At 50.0% G+C, this 20625-nt stretch overlaps 5 pseudogenes; all 5 read left to right on the forward strand.

The window, feature by feature from the left end:
• The first annotated feature begins 2833 nt into the window (after nt 1-2833).
• On the forward strand, nt 2834-3707 carry LOC144247501 (feather keratin Cos1-2-like; annotated as a pseudogene).
• A 3334-nt stretch (nt 3708-7041) lies between these two features.
• On the forward strand, nt 7042-7915 carry LOC144247502 (feather keratin Cos1-2-like; annotated as a pseudogene).
• Nucleotides 7916-11249: 3334 nt separating this feature from the next.
• On the forward strand, nt 11250-12123 carry LOC144247503 (feather keratin Cos1-2-like; annotated as a pseudogene).
• Nucleotides 12124-15457: 3334 nt separating this feature from the next.
• On the forward strand, nt 15458-16331 carry LOC144247504 (feather keratin Cos1-2-like; annotated as a pseudogene).
• Nucleotides 16332-19665: 3334 nt separating this feature from the next.
• Nucleotides 19666-20539, forward strand: LOC144247505 (feather keratin Cos1-2-like; annotated as a pseudogene).
• The last annotated feature ends 86 nt before the right edge of the window (nt 20540-20625 follow it).

The following is a 20625-nucleotide window of genomic DNA, read 5'->3' on the forward strand; positions in this document are numbered from 1 at the left end:
AACAACAACTGGGGACAGCCCACAACTCATCTCCTCCTATCCTTCCTTCATTGCCTGGCCTAGGGTCTGTGGCCAGCACACCTGGGAGCAAGGAGATGAGATCCAAACCTCACACAGGCCCGCAGCACTTGGCATGGCCCTGCTGCTGCTCAGACCCGCAGGGCTGAGGGGATTCACAAGGAAGAACTGGTAACGCACTCAGTCTGGGCAGTGGAGTCTCCATCACTGTGATCCCAATACCTCCAAAAGGATCTAATGCTTTGTTCCATGTGTCCATCTTCCCTTTGTAAATGACTTGTGGTTGCACTCCTAATGCCAACATGTAGGAATGTTTTCACATGTACTTGAAATTTCTGGTTAATCCTTGGCCTTCGGCCACAGGTCAATGCACCAACTATCATTCCCTGGGTATCCATGTTCTCTTGGGTGCAGAAAATGAACTTCTGAAGGCATTGCTGGGCTCGAAATACCAGCTCGTGTTCACAGGTCTCTCTGATGCATGCGACATTCCACACGTGCTCCTCCTGCCTGGATATCAAGGCAGTGACAGAGCCTTTGTCCATGTCACAGGATGCCAACACACCTTGCTCTGTCCCAAAGCCAAGGCTTCATCTGCTCCTCGTGAGACCTGCTGCCCAAGCATTAGTCTCAGTTGCCAGAACCAAACCATCTCCAGGTCCACATCCTTCTGTGTGTGTTACCTCCACGGGCACCACCTCCACATGGCTCCTTTTGGCAACCAGAATATAAAAAATGGCTATAGGCTACTACAGAATGCCCAAAGGAGGCCACGAGGATGGGAAAGGGTCTGGAGGATCTCCATGAGGAGTGGCTGAGGCCACTAAGCCCATTCAACCAGGAGAAGATGAGACTGAGGTCAGGCATGACTATGATCTTTGACATCCTCCTGAGGCTGGGCAGTACAGGGGCAAGAACCAAACTTTTCATGCTCATGACCAGTAACAAGACTTGAGGAAGTGGGTGGAGCTGAGTTGAGGGAGGCTGAGGTTGGATATCAGGAAAAGGTTCTTCACCCAGAGGGTATTTGGTGGTTAAACACTGGAACAGGCTCCCCAGGGAAGTGGTCTCTGCACCAAACCTGAGAGAGCTCAAGAAGTGTTTGGACAACACTTGCGAGTCCTTGGTGGGAATCTTGGCGTTTCCTATGCAAGATCAGGAGTTGGACCTGACGCTCCTGATGGGTCATTTCCAACTCAGCATCTTCTGTAATCCTAGAATTTTATGATTGTGCTGAGAAAGTCTCAGTCTTCTTGCTAAATGCCATTCCCTTAATTAAATACCATGGTGAGGTTCCTCCACATGCCTCTGGTTCTCCATGGAGAAAAAACTGCATTCCTTCAATCTTTCTCTTGAGAGTTGGGTTTTTGGGGTTATTTCATCTAGGGGAATTTTCTTCCCATTTGGTGCCAGCGAGATGATGAATGGACAGTGATCAAGAAACTGAAGACACGTTTTGCTTTGTCCCACACTTCCTGTGCTGTGGTTTTTTGCCTTTTCTTAAATACGTTTTCATGAGGGCTTGACCAGTGTCACTGAGAGGTTCACGCTTGGCCAGCACTGACTCCATTCTTTAGCTGTCTGGATCTGGCTTTGTAGTACATGGGGGCACCGCTTGAGAACCTCTTGTAGCCTCCTCACTGCCACAAAAACCTTGTCACCTTCAACCCCTTAACAGAGCATACAACGGGGGTATAGAGCAATTTTAGGTGATTAAAAAATTTAGAAGGAAAGAACCAGTTCATGCTAGTTCAATAGACTACAAAACAAATTTTGTTTAGTTAATTTCAAATTCAAAAGGAAAAGAACACTTCAGCTTCAGTAAAGGGCAGATGCAACTTTGAATAATCTCAAAATGAGATAATAAGCTGTATGACTTGGAAAGAAACACTTAAATAAATACAATCATCTAAAGTCCTTGGTGGAATCTACTTCATGTCTTTGGCAAGTGGAACAGACCGAGCTAGTTATGGAGATTACCATAATGTTATTAGCTGGAAATCTGGACTGCATTACTTCACAATCTCCCTGAACCTCTTTGCACCCCTCAGGGCACTTTTCCGATGGATTCTTCCTGGCAGGTCCCAAAGGCGATGAAAACCAACATTTATGGAGTTCAGGGTTGCAATTTTGCCTTCTGTTCTACACAACCACTGCACATCACAGACAGGAGAGCTACCCCAGCTTTCTGCAAAATCCCTGTAAGGTCCCAGGTATGCACGCGAGCACAAATTTTATCATGTCCCGCTCCTTAAAATGACTCCGGTCTCCTGGACAAGGATCAGGCCCCAGACAACTACTGCATTCCCAGAGGACTCCCAGAGATTGCACAGAAAGCTGATGAGCCAAGTGAGGCCAACACAATTCTTCTCTGAGCACTGTTAGAGCAGCAACAGGGACCATCCCTCCCAGCAGATGCAGAGCCGTGTGCAACAGCAAGCGACCATCATGAAGAGATGGGAAAAGCAACAGAAAATGATGTGTCATGACCCCTCACGTGGCAGACCTTGGGCATGTGGGCAAGAAACACGAGACTGATGCCCATTTCCTGACAACATGGACAAAAACAAGCGCACAGGAATGACACAGGTTGAACACTTTGTCCACAGAGGATGCTGCCAGCTGATGGTCTGAGCATTCCAAATGCACTCAGCATTGGTGTTGCCCAGGAAATCCTTGAGTCTCCCATCCCAGCACTTAGAGAAATGACTATTCATGTAGGAAAGCAAAGAGAATTAGGCAGGAAATGAAAAGGCAGCAGTACAGGAAATCAGGACACAGCCCCTACCATTAACTGGGATGGGGCACGTTTGACATGAGCTGGTCAGAAAATTATGACTTCCACTAAGTGCTTCTGGGCCTGAGGCAGGGCAGGACTGCTATAAAAGGCAGCCCAAGTCTCTGCTCTCTCATCCACTTCTCTCACCTCCTCCTCTTCCTCAGGAACCAGGTGAGTGGGAAGCCTCTTCTTCTCCTCCTGCTGTTGCTCCAAGAGCAGCCCTTGCCTGGCTGGAGGTCTCAGCTGAGACAAGCTAAAAGAGCTCAGGGCTGGGATTTTCTTCTCTTAGGAGAGGGCATGGGAGAGTAGGTCTTTTGCGGGTCGAGTAAGGCTGGGAATTAGCTGAGGCGGCTCAGGGGATGTCATAGCGCAGGGCTGGGACCTGCTTCTGCTGGGAGAGGGCAGGGGAGAGAAGGTCTTGTGCCAAAAGTGAGAGGATGGAACTTGGCTGAGGTGGCTCCTGGGCTTTGAGCTGGGCAGCGCAATGGGGGCCAGGAGGTGCCTGGGCTGCAGGGTGTTTGGGTGCAGTGCTGCTTCTCATGTGTCCTCACTTTGTGCTTCTCCCTGCCCTCTGTGCCAGGTGCACCTGTAACCCCAAGCCATGTCCTGCTGCCAGCCCTGCGACCCTTGCTGCCAGCCCTGCGGCCCCTGCCCGCTGGCCAACAGCTGCAATGAGTGCTGTGTCAGGCAGTGCCAGAGCTCCCACGTTGTCATTGAGCCTCCTGCTGTGCTGGTGACCCTGCCCGGCCCCATCCTCAGCTCCTACCCACAGAACACCGCCGTGGGATCTTCTACCTCTGCCGCTGTTGGCAACATCCTCAGCTGTGGCGGAGTGCCCATCAGCTCTGGGGGCTTTGACATCTCCTGCATCACCAACTGCTATGGTGGCAGCAGATGCCGTCCCTGCTAAATCTGCTGGCAATGCCTTTCAGGAAGAAGGTCCAAGACTTCAAAGCCTGGTTTTGGGCAGGAGATAGAGCTTCAGAAAGTTGTATTTAGAGCTTTGGACCATCGTTTCCTTGTTCCATTTGCCTTTCCTTTTCTGTCCCTCTCTCCCCAAGGCTAATATGGACTTGTTGTCCTCCCTTCCTCTGCAGAGTAGTGCAAAGAAAAGCACGTGGGAGCTCTATCTTACTACCTGCTCCTGGTGCTCTCTGTGAGCTTTCTCCATTTCTTCTTCAAACTTATTAAAATTGTGTTGCATTCAAGCCTTGACCTCTGAGTCTTCTATTGTTCTGGGTCAAATCCTCCAGTCTGCTCAGGAAAAAGGTGGAGACAACAAAGTGTGGGGCTCATTGCAGCGGACTTTACTTTGCGCCCTTTTCCCTTGGAGCTGATGAAGAACATCCCTGGCTACTCAGCAGCCAAAGGCCATCATGGAGACTTTGGCTCCAAAGGAGTGGCAATGGGAAACAACAACTGGGGACAGCCCACAACTCATCTCCTCCTATCCTTCCTTCATTGCCTGGCCTAGGGTCTGTGGCCAGCACACCTGGGAGCAAGGAGATGAGATCCAAACCTCACACAGGCCCGCAGCACTTGGCATGGCCCTGCTGCTGCTCAGACCCGCAGGGCTGAGGGGATTCACAAGGAAGAACTGGTAACACACTCAGTCTGGGCAGTGGAGTCTCCATCACTGTGATCCCAATACCTCCAAAAGGATCTAATGCTTTGTTCCATGTGTCCATCTTCCCTTTGTAAATGACTTGTGGTTGCACTCCTAATGCCAACATGTAGGACTGTTTTCACATGTACTTGAAATTTCTGGTTAATCCTTGGCCTTCGGCCACAGGTCAATGCACCAACTATCATTCCCTGGGTATCCATGTTCTCTTGGGTGCAGAAAATGAACTTCTGAAGGCATTGCTGGGCTCGAAATACCAGCTCGTGTTCACAGGTCTCTCTGATGCATGCGACATTCCACACGTGCTCCTCCTGCCTGGATATCAAGGCAGTGACAGAGCCTTTGTCCATGTCACAGGATGCCAACACACCTTGCTCTGTCCCAAAGCCAAGGCTTCATCTGCTCCTCGTGAGACCTGCTGCCCAAGCATTAGTCTCAGTTGCCAGAACCAAACCATCTCCAGGTCCACATCCTTCTGTGTGTGTTACCTCCACGGGCACCACCTCCACATGGCTCCTTTTGGCAACCAGAATATAAAAAATGGCTATAGGCTACTACAGAATGCCCAAAGGAGGCCACGAGGATGGGAAAGGGTCTGGAGGATCTCCATGAGGAGTGGCTGAGGCCACTAAGCCCATTCAACCAGGAGAAGATGAGACTGAGGTCAGGCATGACTATGATCTTTGACATCCTCCTGAGGCTGGGCAGTACAGGGGCAAGAACCAAACTTTTCATGCTCATGACCAGTAACAAGACTTGAGGAAGTGGGTGGAGCTGAGTTGAGGGAGGCTGAGGTTGGATATCAGGAAAAGGTTCTTCACCCAGAGGGTATTTGGTGGTTAAACACTGGAACAGGCTCCCCAGGGAAGTGGTCTCTGCACCAAACCTGAGAGAGCTCAAGAAGTGTTTGGACAACACTTGCGAGTCCTTGGTGGGAATCTTGGCGTTTCCTATGCAAGATCAGGAGTTGGACCTGACGCTCCTGATGGGTCATTTCCAACTCAGCATCTTCTGTAATCCTAGAATTTTATGATTGTGCTGAGAAAGTCTCAGTCTTCTTGCTAAATGCCGTTCCCTTAATTAAATACCATGGTGAGGTTCCTCCACATGCCTCTGGTTCTCCATGGAGAAAAAACTGCATTCCTTCAATCTTTCTCTTGAGAGTTGGGTTTTTGGGGTTATTTCATCTAGGGGAATTTTCTTCCCATTTGGTGCCAGCGAGATGATGAATGGACAGTGATCAAGAAACTGAAGACACGTTTTGCTTTGTCCCACACTTCCTGTGCTGTGGTTTTTTGCCTTTTCTTAAATACGTTTTCATGAGGGCTTGACCAGTGTCACTGAGAGGTTCACGCTTGGCCAGCACTGACTCCATTCTTTAGCTGTCTGGATCTGGCTTTGTAGTACATGGGGGCACCGCTTGAGAACCTCTTGTAGCCTCCTCACTGCCACAAAAACCTTGTCACCTTCAACCCCTTAACAGAGCATACAACGGGGGTATAGAGCAATTTTAGGTGATTAAAAAATTTAGAAGGAAAGAACCAGTTCATGCTAGTTCAATAGACTACAAAACAAATTTTGTTTAGTTAATTTCAAATTCAAAAGGAAAAGAACACTTCAGCTTCAGTAAAGGGCAGATGCAACTTTGAATAATCTCAAAATGAGATAATAAGCTGTATGACTTGGAAAGAAACACTTAAATAAATACAATCATCTAAAGTCCTTGGTGGAATCTACTTCATGTCTTTGGCAAGTGGAACAGACCGAGCTAGTTATGGAGATTACCATAATGTTATTAGCTGGAAATCTGGACTGCATTACTTCACAATCTCCCTGAACCTCTTTGCACCCCTCAGGGCACTTTTCCGATGGATTCTTCCTGGCAGGTCCCAAAGGCGATGAAAACCAACATTTATGGAGTTCAGGGTTGCAATTTTGCCTTCTGTTCTACACAACCACTGCACATCACAGACAGGAGAGCTACCCCAGCTTTCTGCAAAATCCCTGTAATGTCCCAGGTATGCACGCGAGCACAAATTTTATCATGTCCCGCTCCTTAAAATGACTCCGGTCTCCTGGACAAGGATCAGGCCCCAGACAACTACTGCATTCCCAGAGGACTCCCAGAGATTGCACAGAAAGCTGATGAGCCAAGTGAGGCCAACACAATTCTTCTCTGAGCACTGTTAGAGCAGCAACAGGGACCATCCCTCCCAGCAGATGCAGAGCCATGTGCAACAGCAAGCGACCATCATGAAGAGATGGGAAAAGCAACAGAAAATGATGTGCCATGACCCCTCACATGGCAGACCTTGGGCATGTGGGCAAGAAACACAAGACTGATGCCCATTTCCTGACAACATGGACAAAAACAAGCGCACAGGAATGACACAGGTTGAACACTTTGTCCACAGAGGATGCTGCCACCTGATGGTCTGAGCATTCTAAATGCACTCAGCATTGGTGTTGCCCAGGAAATCCTTGAGTCTCCCATCCCAGCACTTAGAGAAATGACTATTCATGTAGGAAAGCAAAGAGAATTAGGCAGGAAATGAAAAGGCAGCAGTACAGGAAATCAGGACACAGCCCCTACCATTAACTGGGATGGGGCACGTTTGACATGAGCTGGTCAGAAAATTATGACTTCCACTAAGTGCTTCTGGGCCTGAGGCAGGGCAGGACTGCTATAAAAGGCAGCCCAAGTCTCTGCTCTCTCATCCACTTCTCTCACCTCCTCCTCTTCCTCAGGAACCAGGTGAGTGGGAAGCCTCTTCTTCTCCTCCTGCTGCTGCTCCAAGAGCAGCCCTTGCCTGGCTGGAGGTCTCAGCTGAGAGGGGCGAAAAGAGCTCAGGGCTGGGAGCTTCTTCTCTTAGGAGAGGGCATGGGAGAGTAGGTCTTTTGCGGGTCGAGTAAGGCTGGGAATTAGCTGAGGCGGCTCAGGGGATGTCATAGCGCAGGGCTGGGACCTGCTTCTGCTGGGAGAGGGCAGGGGAGAGAAGGTCTTGTGCCAAAAGTGAGAGGATGGAACTTGGCTGAGGTGGCTCCTGGGCTTTGAGCTGGGCAGCGCAATGGGGGCCAGGAGGTGCCTGGGCTGCAGGGTGTTTGGGTGCAGTGCTGCTTCTCATGTGTCCTCACTTTGTGCTTCTCCCTGCCCTCTGTGCCAGGTGCACCTGTAACCCCAAGCCATGTCCTGCTGCCAGCCCTGCGACCCTTGCTGCCAGCCCTGCGGCCCCTGCCCGCTGGCCAACAGCTGCAATGAGTGCTGTGTCAGGCAGTGCCAGAGCTCCCACGTTGTCATTGAGCCTCCTGCTGTGCTGGTGACCCTGCCCGGCCCCATCCTCAGCTCCTACCCACAGAACACCGCCGTGGGATCTTCTACCTCTGCCGCTGTTGGCAACATCCTCAGCTGTGGCGGAGTGCCCATCAGCTCTGGGGGCTTTGACATCTCCTGCATCACCAACTGCTATGGTGGCAGCAGATGCCGTCCCTGCTAAATCTGCTGGCAATGCCTTTCAGGAAGAAGGTCCAAGACTTCAAAGCCTGGTTTTGGGCAGGAGATAGAGCTTCAGAAAGTTGTATTTAGAGCTTTGGACCATCGTTTCCTTGTTCCATTTGCCTTTCCTTTTCTGTCCCTCTCTCCCCAAGGCTAATATGGACTTGTTGTCCTCCCTTCCTCTGCAGAGTAGTGCAAAGAAAAGCACGTGGGAGCTCTATCTTACTACCTGCTCCTGGTGCTCTCTGTGAGCTTTCTCCATTTCTTCTTCAAACTTATTAAAATTGTGTTGCATTCAAGCCTTGACCTCTGAGTCTTCTATTGTTCTGGGTCAAATCCTCCAGTCTGCTCAGGAAAAAGGTGGAGACAACAAAGTGTGGGGCTCATTGCAGCGGACTTTACTTTGCGCCCTTTTCCCTTGGAGCTGATGAAGAACATCCCTGGCTACTCAGCAGCCAAAGGCCATCATGGAGACTTTGGCTCCAAAGGAGTGGCAATGGGAAACAACAACTGGGGACAGCCCACAACTCATCTCCTCCTATCCTTCCTTCATTGCCTGGCCTAGGGTCTGTGGCCAGCACACCTGGGAGCAAGGAGATGAGATCCAAACCTCACACAGGCCCGCAGCACTTGGCATGGCCCTGCTGCTGCTCAGACCCGCAGGGCTGAGGGGATTCACAAGGAAGAACTGGTAACACACTCAGTCTGGGCAGTGGAGTCTCCATCACTGTGATCCCAATACCTCCAAAAGGATCTAATGCTTTGTTCCATGTGTCCATCTTCCCTTTGTAAATGACTTGTGGTTGCATTCCTAATGCCAACATGTAGGACTGTTTTCACATGTACTTGAAATTTCTGGTTAATCCTTGGCCTTCGGCCACAGGTCAATGCACCAACTATCATTCCCTGGGTATCCATGTTCTCTTGGGTGCAGAAAATGAACTTCTGAAGGCATTGCTGGGCTCGAAATACCAGCTCGTGTTCACAGGTCTCTCTGATGCATGCGACATTCCACACGTGCTCCTCCTGCCTGGATATCAAGGCAGTGACAGAGCCTTTGTCCATGTCACAGGATGCCAACACACCTTGCTCTGTCCCAAAGCCAAGGCTTCATCTGCTCCTCGTGAGACCTGCTGCCCAAGCATTAGTCTCAGTTGCCAGAACCAAACCATCTCCAGGTCCACATCCTTCTGTGTGTGTTACCTCCACGGGCACCACCTCCACATGGCTCCTTTTGGCAACCAGAATATAAAAAATGGCTATAGGCTACTACAGAATGCCCAAAGGAGGCCACGAGGATGGGAAAGGGTCTGGAGGATCTCCATGAGGAGTGGCTGAGGCCACTAAGCCCATTCAACCAGGAGAAGATGAGACTGAGGTCAGGCATGACTATGATCTTTGACATCCTCCTGAGGCTGGGCAGTACAGGGGCAAGAACCAAACTTTTCATGCTCATGACCAGTAACAAGACTTGAGGAAGTGGGTGGAGCTGAGTTGAGGGAGGCTGAGGTTGGATATCAGGAAAAGGTTCTTCACCCAGAGGGTATTTGGTGGTTAAACACTGGAACAGGCTCCCCAGGGAAGTGGTCTCTGCACCAAACCTGAGAGAGCTCAAGAAGTGTTTGGACAACACTTGCGAGTCCTTGGTGGGAATCTTGGCGTTTCCTATGCAAGATCAGGAGTTGGACCTGACGCTCCTGATGGGTCATTTCCAACTCAGCATCTTCTGTAATCCTAGAATTTTATGATTGTGCTGAGAAAGTCTCAGTCTTCTTGCTAAATGCCGTTCCCTTAATTAAATACCATGGTGAGGTTCCTCCACATGCCTCTGGTTCTCCATGGAGAAAAAACTGCATTCCTTCAATCTTTCTCTTGAGAGTTGGGTTTTTGGGGTTATTTCATCTAGGGGAATTTTCTTCCCATTTGGTGCCAGCGAGATGATGAATGGACAGTGATCAAGAAACTGAAGACACGTTTTGCTTTGTCCCACACTTCCTGTGCTGTGGTTTTTTGCCTTTTCTTAAATACGTTTTCATGAGGGCTTGACCAGTGTCACTGAGAGGTTCAGGCTTGGCCAGCACTGACTCCATTATTTAGCTGTCTGGATCTGGCTTTGTAGTACATGGGGGCAGCGCTTGAGAACCTCTTGTAGCCTCCTCACTGCCACAAAAACCTTGTCACCTTCAACCCCGTAACAGAGCATACAACGGGGGTATAGAGCAATTTTAGGTGATTAAAAAATTTAGAAGGAAAGAACCAGTTCATGCTAGTTCAATAGACTACAAAACAAATTTTGTTTAGTTAATTTCAAATTCAAAAGGAAAAGAACACTTCAGCTTCAGTAAAGGGCAGATGCAACTTTGAATAATCTCAAAATGAGATAATAAGCTGTATGACTTGGAAAGAAACACTTAAATAAATACAACCATCTAAAGTCCTTGGTGGAATCTACTTCATGTCTTTGGCAAGTGGAACAGACCGAGCTAGTTATGGAGATTACCATAATGTTATTAGCTGGAAATCTGGACTGCATTACTTCACAATCTCCCTGAACCTCTTTGCACCCCTCAGGGCACTTTTCCGATGGATTCTTCCTGGCAGGTCCCAAAGGCGATGAAAACCAACATTTATGGAGTTCAGGGTTGCAATTTTGCCTTCTGTTCTACACAACCACTGCACATCACAGACAGGAGAGCTACCCCAGCTTTCTGCAAAATCCCTGTAATGTCCCAGGTATGCACGCGAGCACAAATTTTATCATGTCCCGCTCCTTAAAATGACTCCGGTCTCCTGGACAAGGATCAGGCCCCAGACAACTACTGCATTCCCAGAGGACTCCCAGAGATTGCACAGAAAGCTGATGAGCCAAGTGAGGCCAACACAATTCTTCTCTGAGCACTGTTAGAGCAGCAACAGGGACCATCCCTCCCAGCAGATGCAGAGCCGTGTGCAACAGCAAGCGACCATCATGAAGAGATGGGAAAAGCAACAGAAAATGATGTGTCATGACCCCTCACGTGGCAGACCTTGGGCATGTGGGCAAGAAACACGAGACTGATGCCCATTTCCTGACAACATGGACAAAAACAAGCGCACAGGAATGACACAGGTTGAACACTTTGTCCACAGAGGATGCTGCCAGCTGATGGTCTGAGCATTCCAAATGCACTCAGCATTGGTGTTGCCCAGGAAATCCTTGAGTCTCCCATCCCAGCACTTAGAGAAATGACTATTCATGTAGGAAAGCAAAGAGAATTAGGCAGGAAATGAAAAGGCAGCAGTACAGGAAATCAGGACACAGCCCCTACCATTAACTGGGATGGGGCACGTTTGACATGAGCTGGTCAGAAAATTATGACTTCCACTAAGTGCTTCTGGGCCTGAGGCAGGGCAGGACTGCTATAAAAGGCAGCCCAAGTCTCTGCTCTCTCATCCACTTCTCTCACCTCCTCCTCTTCCTCAGGAACCAGGTGAGTGGGAAGCCTCTTCTTCTCCTCCTGCTCTTGCTCCAAGAGCAGCACTTGCCTGGCTGGAGGTCTCAGCTGAGACAAGCTAAAAGAGCTCAGGGCTGGGAGCTTCTTCTCTTAGGAGAGGGCATGGGAGAGTAGGTCTTTTGTGGGTCGAGTAAGGCTGGGAATTAGCTGAGGCGGCTCAGGGGATGTCATAGCGCAGGGCTGGGACCTGCTTCTGCTGGGAGAGGGCAGGGGAGAGAAGGTCTTGTGCCAAAAGTGAGAGGATGGAACTTGGCTAAGGTGGCTCCTGGACTTTGAGCTGGGCAGCGCAATGGGGGCCAGGAGGTGCCTGGGCTGCAGGGTGTTTGGGTGCAGTGCTGCTTCTCATGTGTCCTCACTTGGTGCTTCTCCCTGCCCTCTGTGCCAGGTGCATCTGTAACCCCAAGCCATGTCCTGCTGCAAGCCCTGCGACCCTTGCTGCCAGCCCTGTGGCCCCTGCCCGCTGGCCAACAGCTGCAATGAGTGCTGTGTCAGGCAGTGCCAGAGCTCCCACGTTGTCATTGAGCCTCCTGCTGTGCTGGTGACCCTGCCCGGCCCCATCCTCAGCTCCTACCCACAGAACACCGCCGTGGGATCTTCTACCTCTGCCGCTGTTGGCAACATCCTCAGCTGTGGTGGAGTTCCCATCAGCTCTGGGGGCTTTGACATCTCCTGCATCACCAACTGCTATGGTGGCAGCAGATGCCGTCCCTGCTAAATCTGCTGGCAATGCCTTTCAGGAAGAAGGTCCAAGACTTCAAAGCCTGGTTTTGGGCAGGAGATAGAGCTTCAGAAAGTTGTATTTAGAGCTTTGGACCATCGTTTCCTTGTTCCATTCGCCTTTCCTTTTCTGTCCCTCTCTTCAGAAGGCTAATATGGACTTGTTGTCCTCCCTTCCTCTGCAGAGCAGTGCAAAGAAAAGCACGTGGGAGCTCTATCTTACTACGTGCTCCTGGTGCTCTCTGTGAGCTTTCTCCATTTCTTCTTCAAACTTATTAAAATTGTGTTGCATTCAAGCCTTGACCTCTGAGTCTTCTATTGTTCTGGGGCAACTCCTCCATCTGCTCAGGAAAAAGGTGGAGACAACAAAGTGTGGGGCTCATTGCAGCGGACTTTACTTTGCGCCCTTTTCCCTTGGAGCTGATGAAGAACATCCCTGGCTACTCAGCAGCCAAAGGCCATCATGGAGACTTTGGCTCCAAAGGAGTGGCAATGGGAAACAACAACAACTGGGGACAGCCCACAACTCATCTCTTCCTATCCTTCCTTCATTGCCTGGCCTAGGGTCTGTGGCCAGCACACCTGGGAGCAAGGAGATGAGATCCAAACCTCACACAGGCCCTCAGCACTTGGCATGGCCCAGCTGCTGCCCAGACCCGCAGGGCTGAGGGGATTCACAAGGAAGAATTGGTAACACACTCAGTCTGGGCAGTGGAGTCTCCATCGCTGTGACCCCAATACCTCCAAAAGGATCTAATGCTTTGTTCCATGTGTCCATCTTCCCTTTGTAAATGACTTGTGGTTGCACTCCTAATGCCAACATGTAGGAATGTTTTCACATGTACTTGAAATTTCTGGTTAATCCTTGGCCTTCGGCCACAGGTCAATGCACCAACTATCTTTCCCTGGGTATCCATGTTCTCTTGGGTGCAGAAAATGAACTTCTGAAGGCATTGCTGGGCTCGAAATACCAGCTCGTGTTCACAGGTCTCTCTGATGCATGCGACATTCCACACGTGCTCCTCGTGCCTGGATATTAAGGCAGTGACAGAGCCTTTGTCCATGTCACAGGATGCCAACACACCTTGCTCTGTCCCAAAGCCAAGGCTTCATCTGCTCCTCGTGAGACCTGCTGCCCAAGCATTAGTCTCAGTTGCCAGAACCAAACCATCTCCAGGTCCACATCCTTCTGTGTGTGTTACCCCCACGGGCAGCACCTCCACATGGCTCCTTTTGGCAACCAGAATATAAAAAATGGCTATAGGCTACTACAGAATGCCCAAAGGAGGCCACGAGGATGGGAAAGGGTCTGGAGGATCTCCATGAGGAGTGGCTGAGGCCACTAAGCCCATTCAACCAGGAGAAGATGGGACTGAGGTCAGGCATGACTATGATCTTTGACATCCTCCTGAGGCTGGGCAGTACAGGGGCAAGAACCAAACTTTTCATGCTCATGACCAGTAACAAGACTTGAGGAAGTGGGTGGAGCTGAGTTGAGGGAGGCTGAGGTTGGATATCAGGAAAAGGTTCTTCACCCAGAGGGTATTTGGTGGTTAAACACTGGAACAGGCTCCCCAGGGAAGTGGTCTCTGCACCAAACATGAGAGAGCTCAAGAAGTGTTTGGACAACACTTGCGGGTCCTTGGTGGGAATCTTGGCGTTTCCTATGCAGGATCAGGAGTTGGACCTGACGCTCCTGATGGGTCATTTCCAACTCAGCATCTTCTGTAATCCTAGAATTTTATGATTGTGCTGAGAAAGTCTCAGTCTTCTTGCTAAATGCCATTCCCTTAATTAAATACCATGGTGAGGTTCCTCCACATGCCTCTGGTTCTCCAGGGAGAAAAAACTGCATTCCTTCAATTTTTCTCTTGAGAGTTGGGTTTTTGGGGTTATTTCATCTAGGGGAATTTTCTTCCCATTTGGTGCCAGCGACATGATGAATGGACAGTGATCAAGAAACTGAAGACACGTTTTGCTTTGTCCCACACTTCCTGTGCTGTGGTTTTTTGCCTTTTCTTAAATACGTTTTCATGAGGGCTTGACCAGTGTCACTGAGAGGTTCAGGCTTGGCCAGCACTGACTCCATTATTTAGCTGTCTGGATCTGGCTTTGTAGTACATGGGGGCAGCGCTTGAGAACCTCTTGTAGCCTCCTCACTGCCACAAAAACCTTGTCACCTTCAACCCCGTAACAGAGCATACAACGGGGGTATAGAGCAATTTTAGGTGATTAAAAAATTTTGAAGGAAAGAACCAGTTCATGCTAGTTCAATAGACTACAAAACAAATTTTGTTTAGTTAATTTCAAATTCAAAAGGAAAACAACGCTTCGGCTTCAATAAAGAGCAGATGCAACTTTGAATAATCTCAAAATTAGGTTTTAAGCTGTATAACTTGGAAAGAAACACTTAAAAAAAATACAACCATCTAAAGTCCTTGGTGGAATCTACTTCATGTCTTTGGCAAGTGGAACAGACCGAGCTAGTTATGGAGATTACCATAATGTTATTAGCTGGAAATCTGGACTGCATTACTTCACAATCTCCCTGAACCTATTTGCACCCCTCAGGGCACTTTTCCGATGGATTCTTCCTGGCAGGTCCCAAAGGCGATGAAAACCAACATTTATGGAGTTCAGGGTTGCAATTTTGCCTTCTGTTCTACACAACCACTGCACATCACAGACAGGAGAGCTACCCCAGCTTTCTGCAAAATCCCTGTAAGGTCCCAGGTATGCACGCGAGCACAAATTTTATCATGTCCCGCTCCTTAAAATGACTCCGGTCTCCTGGACAAGGATCAGGCCCCAGACAACTCCTGCATTCCCAGACCCCTAGAGATTGCACAGAGAGCTGATGAGCCAAGTGAGGCCAACACAATTCTTCTCTGAGCACTATTAGAGCAGCAACAGGGACCATCCCTCCCAGCAGATGCAGAGCCATGTGCAACAGCAAGCGACCATCATGAAGAGATGGGAAAAGCAACAGAAAATGATGTGCCATGACCCCTCACATGGCAGACCTTGGGCATGTGGGCAAGAAACACAAGACTGATGCCCATTTCCTGACAACATGGACAAAAACAAGCGCACAGGAATGACACAGGTTGAACACTTTGTCCACAGAGGATGCTGCCAGCTGATGGTCTGAGCATTCCAAATGCACTCAGCATTGGTGTTGCCCAGGAAATCCTTGAGTCTCCCATCCCAGCACTTAGAGAAATGACTATTCATGTAGGAAAGCAAAGAGAATTAGGCAGGAAATGAAAAGGCAGCAGTACAGGAAATCAGGACACAGCCCCTACCATTAACTGGGATGGGGCACGTTTGACATGAGCTGGTCAGAAAATTATGACTTCCACTAAGTGCTTCTGGGCCTGAGGCAGGGCAGGACTGCTATAAAAGGCAGCCCAAGTCTCTGCTCTCTCATCCACTTCTCTCACCTCCTCCTCTTCCTCAGGAACCAGGTGAGTGGGAAGCCTCTTCTTCTCCTCCTGCTGTTGCTCCAAGAGCAGCCCTTGCCTGGCTGGAGGTCTCAGCTGAGACAAGCTAAAAGAGCTCAGGGCTGGGATTTTCTTCTCTTAGGAGAGGGCATGGGAGAGTAGGTCTTTTGCGGGTCGAGTAAGGCTGGGAATTAGCTGAGGCGGCTCAGGGGATGTCATAGCGCAGGGCTGGGACCTGCTTCTGCTGGGAGAGGGCAGGGGAGAGAAGGTCTTGTGCCAAAAGTGAGAGGATGGAACTTGGCTGAGGTGGCTCCTGGGCTTTGAACTGGGCAGCGCAATGGGGGCCAGGAGGTGCCTGGGCTGCAGGGTGTTTGGGTGCAGTGCTGCTTCTCATGTGTCCTCACTTTGTGCTTCTCCCTGCCCTCTGTGCCAGGTGCACCTGTAACCCCAAGCCATGTCCTGCTGCCAGCCCTGCGACCCTTGCTGCCAGCCCTGCGGCCCCTGCCCGCTGGCCAACAGCTGCAATGAGTGCTGTGTCAGGCAGTGCCAGAGCTCCCACGTTGTCATTGAGCCTCCTGCTGTGCTGGTGACCCTGCCCGGCCCCATCCTCAGCTCCTACCCACAGAACACCGCCGTGGGATCTTCTACCTCTGCCGCTGTTGGCAACATCCTCAGCTGTGGCGGAGTGCCCATCAGCTCTGGGGGCTTTGACATCTCCTGCATCACCAACTGCTATGGTGGCAGCAGATGCCGTCCCTGCTAAATCTGCTGGCAATGCCTTTCAGGAAGAAGGTCCAAGACTTCAAAGCCTGGTTTTGGGCAGGAGATAGAGCTTCAGAAAGTTGTATTTAGAGCTTTGGACCATCGTTTCCTTGTTCCATTTGCCTTTCCTTTTCTGTCCCTCTCTCCCCAAGGCTAATATGGACTTGTTGTCCTCCCTTCCTCTGCAGAGTAGTGCAAAGAAAAGCACGTGGGAGCTCTATCTTACTACCTGCTCCTGGTGCTCTCTGTGAGCTTTCTCCATTTCTTCTTCAAACTTATTAAAATTGTGTTGCATTCAAGCCTTGACCTCTGAGTCTTCTATTGTTCTGGGTCAAATCCTCCAGTCTGCTCAGGAAAAAGGTGGAGACAACAAAGTGTGGGGCTCATTGCAGCGGACTTTACTTTGCGCCCTTTTCCCTTGGAGCTGATGAAGAACATCCCTGGCTACTCAGCAGCCAAAGGCCATCATGGAGACTTTGGCTCCAAAGGAGTGGCAATGGGAAACAACAACTGGGGACAGCCCACAACTCATCTCCTCCTATCCTTCCTTCATTGCCTGGCCTAGGGTCTGTGGCCAGCACACCTGGGAGCAAGGAGATGAGATCCAAACCTCACACAGGCCCGCAGCACTTGGCATGGCCCTGCTGCTGCTCAGACCCGCAGGGCTGAGGGGATTCACAAGGAAGAACTGGTAACGCACTCAGTCTGGGCAGTGGAGTCTCCATCACTGTGATCCCAATACCTCCAAAAGGATCTAATGCTTTGTTCCATGTGTCCATCTTCCCTTTGTAAATGACTTGTGGTTGCACTCCTAATGCCAACATGTAGGAATGTTTTCACATGTACTTGAAATTTCTGGTTAATCCTTGGCCTTCGGCCACAGGTCAATGCACCAACTATCATTCCCTGGGTATCCATGTTCTCTTGGGTGCAGAAAATGAACTTCTGAAGGCATTGCTGGGCTCGAAATACCAGCTCGTGTTCACAGGTCTCTCTGATGCATGCGACATTCCACACGTGCTCCTCCTGCCTGGATATCAAGGCAGTGACAGAGCCTTTGTCCATGTCACAGGATGCCAACACACCTTGCTCTGTCCCAAAGCCAAGGCTTCATCTGCTCCTCGTGAGACCTGCTGCCCAAGCATTAGTCTCAGTTGCCAGAACCAAACCATCTCCAGGTCCACATCCTTCTGTGTGTGTTACCTCCACGGGCACCACCTCCACATGGCTCCTTTTGGCAACCAGAATATAAAAAATGGCTATAGGCTACTACAGAATGCCCAAAGGAGGCCACGAGGATGGGAAAGGGTCTGGAGGATCTCCATGAGGAGTGGCTGAGGCCACTAAGCCCATTCAACCAGGAGAAGATGAGACTGAGGTCAGGCATGACTATGATCTTTGACATCCTCCTGAGGCTGGGCAGTACAGGGGCAAGAACCAAACTTTTCATGCTCATGACCAGTAACAAGACTTGAGGAAGTGGGTGGAGCTGAGTTGAGGGAGGCTGAGGTTGGATATCAGGAAAAGGTTCTTCACCCAGAGGGTATTTGGTGGTTAAACACTGGAACAGGCTCCCCAGGGAAGTGGTCTCTGCACCAAACCTGAGAGAGCTCAAGAAGTGTTTGGACAACACTTGCGAGTCCTTGGTGGGAATCTTGGCGTTTCCTATGCAAGATCAGGAGTTGGACCTGACGCTCCTGATGGGTCATTTCCAACTCAGCATCTTCTGTAATCCTAGAATTTTATGATTGTGCTGAGAAAGTCTCAGTCTTCTTGCTAAATGCCATTCCCTTAATTAAATACCATGGTGAGGTTCCTCCACATGCCTCTGGTTCTCCATGGAGAAAAAACTGCATTCCTTCAATCTTTCTCTTGAGAGTTGGGTTTTTGGGGTTATTTCATCTAGGGGAATTTTCTTCCCATTTGGTGCCAGCGAGATGATGAATGGACAGTGATCAAGAAACTGAAGACACGTTTTGCTTTGTCCCACACTTCCTGTGCTGTGGTTTTTTGCCTTTTCTTAAATACGTTTTCATGAGGGCTTGACCAGTGTCACTGAGAGGTTCACGCTTGGCCAGCACTGACTCCATTCTTTAGCTGTCTGGATCTGGCTTTGTAGTACATGGGGGCACCGCTTGAGAACCTCTTGTAGCCTCCTCACTGCCACAAAAACCTTGTCACCTTCAACCCCTTAACAGAGCATACAACGGGGGTATAGAGCAATTTTAGGTGATTAAAAAATTTAGAAGGAAAGAACCAGTTCATGCTAGTTCAATAGACTACAAAACAAATTTTGTTTAGTTAATTTCAAATTCAAAAGGAAAAGAACACTTCAGCTTCAGTAAAGGGCAGATGCAACTTTGAATAATCTCAAAATGAGATAATAAGCTGTATGACTTGGAAAGAAACACTTAAATAAATACAATCATCTAAAGTCCTTGGTGGAATCTACTTCATGTCTTTGGCAAGTGGAACAGACCGAGCTAGTTATGGAGATTACCATAATGTTATTAGCTGGAAATCTGGACTGCATTACTTCACAATCTCCCTGAACCTCTTTGCACCCCTCAGGGCACTTTTCCGATGGATTCTTCCTGGCAGGTCCCAAAGGCGATGAAAACCAACATTTATGGAGTTCAGGGTTGCAATTTTGCCTTCTGTTCTACACAACCACTGCACATCACAGACAGGAGAGCTACCCCAGCTTTCTGCAAAATCCCTGTAAGGTCCCAGGTATGCACGCGAGCACAAATTTTATCATGTCCCGCTCCTTAAAATGACTCCGGTCTCCTGGACAAGGATCAGGCCCCAGACAACTACTGCATTCCCAGAGGACTCCCAGAGATTGCACAGAAAGCTGATGAGCCAAGTGAGGCCAACACAATTCTTCTCTGAGCACTGTTAGAGCAGCAACAGGGACCATCCCTCCCAGCAGATGCAGAGCCGTGTGCAACAGCAAGCGACCATCATGAAGAGATGGGAAAAGCAACAGAAAATGATGTGTCATGACCCCTCACGTGGCAGACCTTGGGCATGTGGGCAAGAAACACGAGACTGATGCCCATTTCCTGACAACATGGACAAAAACAAGCGCACAGGAATGACACAGGTTGAACACTTTGTCCACAGAGGATGCTGCCAGCTGATGGTCTGAGCATTCCAAATGCACTCAGCATTGGTGTTGCCCAGGAAATCCTTGAGTCTCCCATCCCAGCACTTAGAGAAATGACTATTCATGTAGGAAAGCAAAGAGAATTAGGCAGGAAATGAAAAGGCAGCAGTACAGGAAATCAGGACACAGCCCCTACCATTAACTGGGATGGGGCACGTTTGACATGAGCTGGTCAGAAAATTATGACTTCCACTAAGTGCTTCTGGGCCTGAGGCAGGGCAGGACTGCTATAAAAGGCAGCCCAAGTCTCTGCTCTCTCATCCACTTCTCTCACCTCCTCCTCTTCCTCAGGAACCAGGTGAGTGGGAAGCCTCTTCTTCTCCTCCTGCTGTTGCTCCAAGAGCAGCCCTTGCCTGGCTGGAGGTCTCAGCTGAGACAAGCTAAAAGAGCTCAGGGCTGGGATTTTCTTCTCTTAGGAGAGGGCATGGGAGAGTAGGTCTTTTGCGGGTCGAGTAAGGCTGGGAATTAGCTGAGGCGGCTCAGGGGATGTCATAGCGCAGGGCTGGGACCTGCTTCTGCTGGGAGAGGGCAGGGGAGAGAAGGTCTTGTGCCAAAAGTGAGAGGATGGAACTTGGCTGAGGTGGCTCCTGGGCTTTGAGCTGGGCAGCGCAATGGGGGCCAGGAGGTGCCTGGGCTGCAGGGTGTTTGGGTGCAGTGCTGCTTCTCATGTGTCCTCACTTTGTGCTTCTCCCTGCCCTCTGTGCCAGGTGCACCTGTAACCCCAAGCCATGTCCTGCTGCCAGCCCTGCGACCCTTGCTGCCAGCCCTGCGGCCCCTGCCCGCTGGCCAACAGCTGCAATGAGTGCTGTGTCAGGCAGTGCCAGAGCTCCCACGTTGTCATTGAGCCTCCTGCTGTGCTGGTGACCCTGCCCGGCCCCATCCTCAGCTCCTACCCACAGAACACCGCCGTGGGATCTTCTACCTCTGCCGCTGTTGGCAACATCCTCAGCTGTGGCGGAGTGCCCATCAGCTCTGGGGGCTTTGACATCTCCTGCATCACCAACTGCTATGGTGGCAGCAGATGCCGTCCCTGCTAAATCTGCTGGCAATGCCTTTCAGGAAGAAGGTCCAAGACTTCAAAGCCTGGTTTTGGGCAGGAGATAGAGCTTCAGAAAGTTGTATT

This window comes from Lonchura striata, chromosome 25, assembly GCF_046129695.1.
Source record: "Lonchura striata isolate bLonStr1 chromosome 25, bLonStr1.mat, whole genome shotgun sequence".
Taxonomy (NCBI): domain Eukaryota; kingdom Metazoa; phylum Chordata; class Aves; order Passeriformes; family Estrildidae; genus Lonchura; species Lonchura striata.